The sequence below is a fragment of the Oryctolagus cuniculus genome, chromosome 11 (genome assembly GCF_964237555.1).
Source record: "Oryctolagus cuniculus chromosome 11, mOryCun1.1, whole genome shotgun sequence".
NCBI lineage: Eukaryota > Metazoa > Chordata > Mammalia > Lagomorpha > Leporidae > Oryctolagus > Oryctolagus cuniculus.
Genome location: NC_091442.1, coordinates 113,102,473 through 113,109,228, shown reverse-complemented (window position 1 = coordinate 113,109,228; position 6,756 = coordinate 113,102,473).

Genomic DNA, 6,756 nt, shown 5'->3' with positions numbered 1-6,756 from the left:
CACCGCCAGTGTGCAATGTCGAATGAGGCATTCAGCCTCACTGTGCCATTGCTTCATCTGCAAAATGGGTTGCTGCCCTGATGTTCCACGGATTAGCCCACAGGGAGTCCTCTGCAAGGTGCCCAGCACAGGGGCAGGGCCCCGCGAGGGGCGTGTTCCCCACCATCATTCAGCTTTGTGGGTGCTTCCTCCTCCCACGTAGCTTCTGGGGATCAGGAACCCAGCCTCTCAGAGAGGCTGTGCTCAGGGTATCAGCCAGGGCTGCAGCAGCCGCACTCCAGGCACGCGTGGCCGGTGAGCCCCTGCTGGCTGAGGGCAGGAGGCCTCGGTTCCCCGGCACCGGGCTGGCCTCCCAACGCGGCAGCTGCCTTCCCTCGGTAGTGGTTTTTATTACCCAGCCCCAGAAGTCCCACGCTGGCTCGTGCCCTGTTGGGGACACAGGTGCACTCTCGGCATGGGACAGGACTGCACCCAGGGGTGAAACCCAGGGGCTGAGCCACCCTGGGGCCCATTTGGGAGGCTGCTCTGTGCGGGGACGAAGCAGCGATCAAAACCGCAGCCCCTGCCTGTGCTACCGTGTGTGTGCGTTGTGCACAGAACCGCAGCCGCAGACGGCAGTCAAAGGAAACCTCCAGCACGTTTTGCCGTGGGGCGAGCAGGGTGGTCACGGGGCCTCTGGAGGAGGAGGCTTTGGGGTTGGGGCCCCCAGAGCCCATCCTCTCTGACCTTGGTGTGAAGAGGGGGCCAGGTGCTGTGGTGAGAGGGTTAAGCCTCTGCCAGCATCCCATATGGGCGCCAGTTCAAGTCCCGGCTGCTCCACTTCTGTTCTAGCTCCCTGCTAACGTGGCCTGGGAAAGCAGCAGGAGACGGCCCAAGTGCTGGGGCCCCTGCACTCATGTGGGAGACCCGGATGGAACTCCTGGCTCCTCACTTCGGCCTAGCCCAGCCCTGGCTGCTATGGCAATTTGGGGAGTGAACCAGCAAACAGAAGATCTCTCCCTCTCTCTCCATCGCTCTGCCTTTAAATAAACAAAAGAAGTATTTTAAAAATTAAAATCAATAAGCAGTGAGGTGTAGGGACAAAGATCTGCCCCTACTGTCACAACGACTGACGAGCTCGCTGAGTGCAGACACGGATGCACAGAGCCCCCAGCGGCCGGGGCTGGGATTGCTCTGAGCCAGGGGCGGCAGCGAGGGTGGGGTGGGGGTCTGGGGAGAGGAGGGGGGACAAAGAGTGGAGAGAACGTTCCAGGCTGCCAACACCCGCTGCGAGCGCGGGCTGGGAGCTCAGGGTTCCCCCGGAGCAGCTGAAACTCTGGGAGGGAGGCAGGCGGCCTCCGGGAGGGAGGTGGGCGCGGGAGTGTGTGGCGCGGGGGGGTCGACAAGCAGGACACATTGGCGGACAGAGTCCTGTTCCCGAAGACCCCTCTGGCTGCAGGAAGGCTGGGGACCCACAGGCCAGGCGGGAGAGGCCGAGACCCCGGCCGGGCAATGGCTGTGGGATGGGAGAGGAGGCAGTGAGGCTGGGGGAAGTGGGAGTGGAGGCTGGGAGGGAGGGGCCTCGTGTCCTTGGTGGGCTGGAGTGGGGTCTGCACTAACTGGCTCCCTCCCAGCCTCTGCTGACCTCACCCACAAGCGGCCACCCCCTCTCTGCAGTGCCTCCCAGCGATGGTCACTCACACCCCCCCCCCTCCATTCCAGGCACCGCACCATCTACACGCACACAGCCCGCGAGGCAGCGCCGCAGCCCCGTGCCACAGATGAGGCTGTGGAAGGCTGAGTGATTTGCCCCAGTAACGCAGCTAGTGGGAGAGATGTCACCGATGAGGGGCCGCTGTGGCGCAGTGGGTAAGCCACCGCCTGCGACAGTGCTGCTCTGCTTCCCACCCGGCTCGCTCGCAAACACGCCTGGGAAGAAGTGGACGGCGGCGCACATCCTTGGGTCCCCGCCACCCGACATGGGAGACTTGGATGGAGTTCCTGGCTCCTGGCTTTGGCCTGGCCCCGCCTGGGGTTGTTGCAACTGTTTAGGGAGTAAATTTGTAGATGGAAGATATTCTCTCTCTCTCTCTCTCTCTCTCTCTCTCCCTGGCCTCCTCTCTCCCTCCCTCTCTGTATCATTCAGCCTTTCAAATAAATCTTTTTTGCAAGCACCAAGTAAGCTCATATATGGAAAGTGTGTGCACCTGCACATCGTAGGCGCTCAGTGAATGCCGACTCAGTGAATGCTGACTCAGTGAATGCTGACCATGCCACTGGTAACATCAGCCAGACCTGTGTGGCTGCAGCGCCCACTGCGCTCTGGGCAGAGGAGGGCTCCGTGGGGGATCCTGGCCAGGTCTCCTGCTCTCCTTGTCTCGTGGCCCCTGGCTGAGGGATCCTGCAGAAAAGGAGCCAGGCTGGGCTGTGGGGCCCGATCACCCGTCGTGGGGCAGGCTCGGGACGGAGGCCATGGCTGGCGATGGCTGGGTGAGTGAGTGGACCGTGCGGCAAGTTCAGACAGACTGCGCTTCTGTCTGAGTGCTGGGACTCTGGCCACGGCTGTAGCTGGGAATCATGGGATGCCCCAGTGTGGCTGTACCTGGGAATCATGGGATGCCCCATTGTGGTTGTACCTGGGAATCATGGGATGCCCCAGCCGTGGTTGTACCTGGGAATCATGGGATGCCCCAGTGTGGCTGTACCTGGGAATCATGGGATGCCCCAGTGTGGCTGTACCTGGGAATCATGGGATGCCCCAGTGTGGCCGTACCTGGGAATCATGGGATGCCCCAGTGTGGCTGTACCTGGGAATCATGGGATGCCCCAGTGTGGCTGTACCTGGGAATCATGGGATGCCCCAGTGTGGCCGTACCTGGGAATCATGGGATGCCCCAGTGTGGCTGTACCTGGGAATCATGGGATGCCCCAGCCGTGGTTGTACCTGGGAATCATGGGATGCCCCAGTGTGGCCGTACCTGGGAATCATGGGATGCCCCAGTGTGGCTGTACCTGGGAATCATGGGATGCCCCAGTGTGGCTGTACCTGGGAATCATGGGATGCCCCAGCCGTGGTTGTACCTGGGAATCATGGGATGCCCCAGTGTGGCCGTACCTGGGAATCATGGGATGCCCCAGTGTGGCTGTACCTGGGAATCATGGGATGCCCCAGCCGTGGTTGTACCTGGGAATCGCGGGATGCCCCAGTGTGGTTGTACCTGGGAATCATGGGATGCCCCAGTGTGGCCGTACCTGGGAATCATGGGATGCCCCAGTGTGGCTGTACCTGGGAATCATGGGATGCCCCAGCCGTGGCTGTACCTGGGAATCCTGGGATGCCCCAGCCGTGGTTGTACCTGGGAATCGTGGGATGCCCCAGCCGTGGTTGTACCTGGGAATCATGGGATGCCCCAGCCGTGGCTGTACCTGGGAATCATGGGATGCCCCAGTGTGGCTGTACCTGGGAATCATGGGATGCCCCAGTGTGGCTGTACCTGGGAATCATGGGATACCCCAGCCATGGCTGTACCTGGGAATCATGGGATGCCCCAGCCGTGGCTGTACCTGGGAATCATGGGATGCCCCAGCCGTGGCTGTACCTGGGAATCATGGGATGCCCCAGCCGTGGCTGTACCTGGGAATCATGGGATGCCCCAGCCGTGGTTGTACCTGGGAATCGTGGGATGCCCCAGCCGTGGTTGTACCTGGGAATCGTGGGATGCCCCAGCCGTGGCTGTACCTGGGAATCATGGGATGCCCCAGCCGTGGCTGTACCTGGGAATCATGGGATGCCCCAGCCGTGGTTGTACCTGGGAATCATGGGATGCCCCAGCCATGGCTGTACCTGGGAATCATGGGATGCCCCAGCCGTAGCTGTACCTGGGAATCATGGGATGCCCCAGCCGTGGTTGTACCTGGGAATCATGGGATGCTCCAGCCGTGGTTGTACCTGGGAATCATGGGATGCCCCAGCTGTAGCTGTACCTGGGAATCATGGGATGCCCCAGCCGTGGTTGTACCTGGGAATCATGGGATGCTCCAGCCGTGGTTGTACCTGGGAATCATGGGATGCCCCAGCCGTAGCTGTACCTGGGAATCATGGGATGCCCCAGCTGTAGCTGTACCTGGGAATCATGGGATGCCCCAGCCATGGCTGTACCTGGAAATCATGGGATGCCCCAGTGTGGTTGTACCTGGGAATCATGGGATGCCCCAGCCGTGGTTGTACCTGGGAATCGCGGGATGCCCCAGTGTGGTTGTACCTGGGAATCATGGGATTGCCCCAGCTGTGGTTGTACCTGGGAATCATGGGATTGCCCCAGTGTGGTTGTACCTGGGAATCGTGGGATACCCCAGCCATGGCCGTACCTGGGAATCATGGGATGCCCCAGCCGTGGTTGTACCTGGGAATCATGGGATGCCCCAGCTGTAGCTGTACCTGGGAATCATGGGATGCCCCAGCCGTGGTTGTACCTGGGAATCATGGGATGCTCCAGCCGTGGTTGTACCTGGGAATCATGGGATGCCCCAGCCGTAGCTGTACCTGGGAATCATGGGATGCCCCAGCTGTAGCTGTACCTGGGAATCATGGGATGCCCCAGCCATGGCTGTACCTGGAAATCATGGGATGCCCCAGTGTGGTTGTACCTGGGAATCATGGGATGCCCCAGCCGTGGTTGTACCTGGGAATCGCGGGATGCCCCAGTGTGGTTGTACCTGGGAATCATGGGATTGCCCCAGCTGTGGTTGTACCTGGGAATCATGGGATTGCCCCAGTGTGGTTGTACCTGGGAATCGTGGGATACCCCAGCCATGGCCGTACCTGGGAATCATGGGATGCCCCAGCCGTGGTTGTACCTGGGAATCGTGGGATGCCCCAGCCGTAGTTGTACCTGGGAATCATGGGATGCCCCAGCCATGGCCGTACCTGGGAATCATGGGATTTCTCAGAAGAGGAGCCGTGACTGTCACTTCAGTCAGGAGAGCCTGTGTCTCCTACCTGTCTCCCTTCACCCCCCACGAAGAACCGGCCTGCAGTCCCGCTCCTGCCAGCCACACCCCTGCCTTGTCTGGGACTAGTGGCCTCCCGGCCACATCCTGGGCCCCTGTGCCCCCCGAGAGTCCATGTGTTCTGCCCCATCCCCCAGGGCTGGACATGCTCTCTGCTCAGGCTACGGTCAAGCCCCGCCTCCCTGCCCATCCCGTGGCTGCCTGGGTGTGTCATTGCCGACTCTGGGCCTCCTCTCCGTAGGTCCGTGGAGTCCCAGAGCCCCTTTTGGTGGAGAAAGGGATTTCCATGTTAGGGACGGACTCTCCCTGGTTCTCTGGCCCTGGGACGGCTCAAGGCCACTAGATGGCACCAGCACGTCACCCATCTCTCTGAGGCGCCCTTGGGAGGGAATTCCTCCACTGGGATTAAGCCCCAGGGACCAGAGCCTCCTCCCAGGACAGGGACATGGAGGCCACCCACCTCCTCCGGCTGACAGAGTCCCTGCAGCCCTGCAGGCTGGCAGGGGCAGGACAGTTGAGGGTGAAGGGCGCGGTGGGGTGGGGGTAAGGGGTGGCAGTGAGGGGCAGAGGTTTGGGGCGGGGTGGGGTGGGGGTGAGGGGTGGCAGTGAGGGGCAGAGGTGAGGGGCAGGATGGGGTAGGGATGAGGGACGGGGCGGGGGCGGGGTGAAGGGCAGGGGTGAGAGTGATGGTGGCTATGGGAGGCAGACAGTTTGAACCCGGAGGGTTGAGCCAGGCTCTTCTCTAGATAAGTGTCCTGGGCCCTGCCTGGCACTTAGCGCATGGCGACCCCCGGGCAAGTGCCAGGAGCTCTCTTCATCTGGGAGACAGGGTCACAGGTCTGCTCTCTGGGGCATCGCAGACATGGGCAGGCACCGGGCACTGTCCCTCTGTCCCTTGTGTCATGAGCATGGCTTTGAAATTGATTTAGTGTTCCAGCCGGGAGTCTGCTTGGGAACGAGCCCTCGGCAGGTGCCCCGAGATCTGGTTCCGTTCTCTCACTGAGTTGATCCTTGGCAAGGCGCTTCCGTCTCTGGTCTCCTGCCTGGCCTCAACCAGTGCCAAGGGGCTGGGGCATCGTGGGATAAAATACCAAGGGCTTGGGAAGCAGGCAGAGTGGCCGGGAATCCTGCCCACTTCTGTTGCCAGCCGGGTGACCCTGGGCCTCCCCGGTGACCACCTAGATGGGGTTCGAAGTCTGTCGTCCAGTTCCATGCCCCTGCCAGACACTCAGATTCTGGCACAAAGTAGGTCCTCAATAAACAAGACCTAATGTTTTTAATCACCTTTATAGCTTGAATATCTCTTATCAGAAATGCCTGGGACCAGCTCTGCTTCAGATTTGGGGTTTTGGAATATTCACTACACAAAGTGAGATATCTGGGATGCTGGACTCAAGTGTAAGCACGAAACTCATTCGCGTGTCCCTTATACTTCAAACACACAGGCTGAGGGTAACTTCACACGGCAGTGGTAATGGGGGCGGGTGCTGTGGCACAGCAGGTAAAGCCGCTGCCTGCAGCGCCCGCATCCCATATGGGCTCTGGTTCAAGTCCCGGCTGCTCCACTTCTGATCCAGCCTCTGCTATGGCCTGGGAAAGCAGCAGAAGATGGCCCAGGTCCTTGGTCTCCTGCACCCACAAGGGAGACCCAGAGGAAGCTCCTGGCTCCTGATCAGCATAGCTCTGGCCATTGGGGCCAACTAGGGAGTGAACCAGTGGATGGGAGACCTTTGTCTGTCTCTGCTTCTACCTCTGTAATTCCACCTT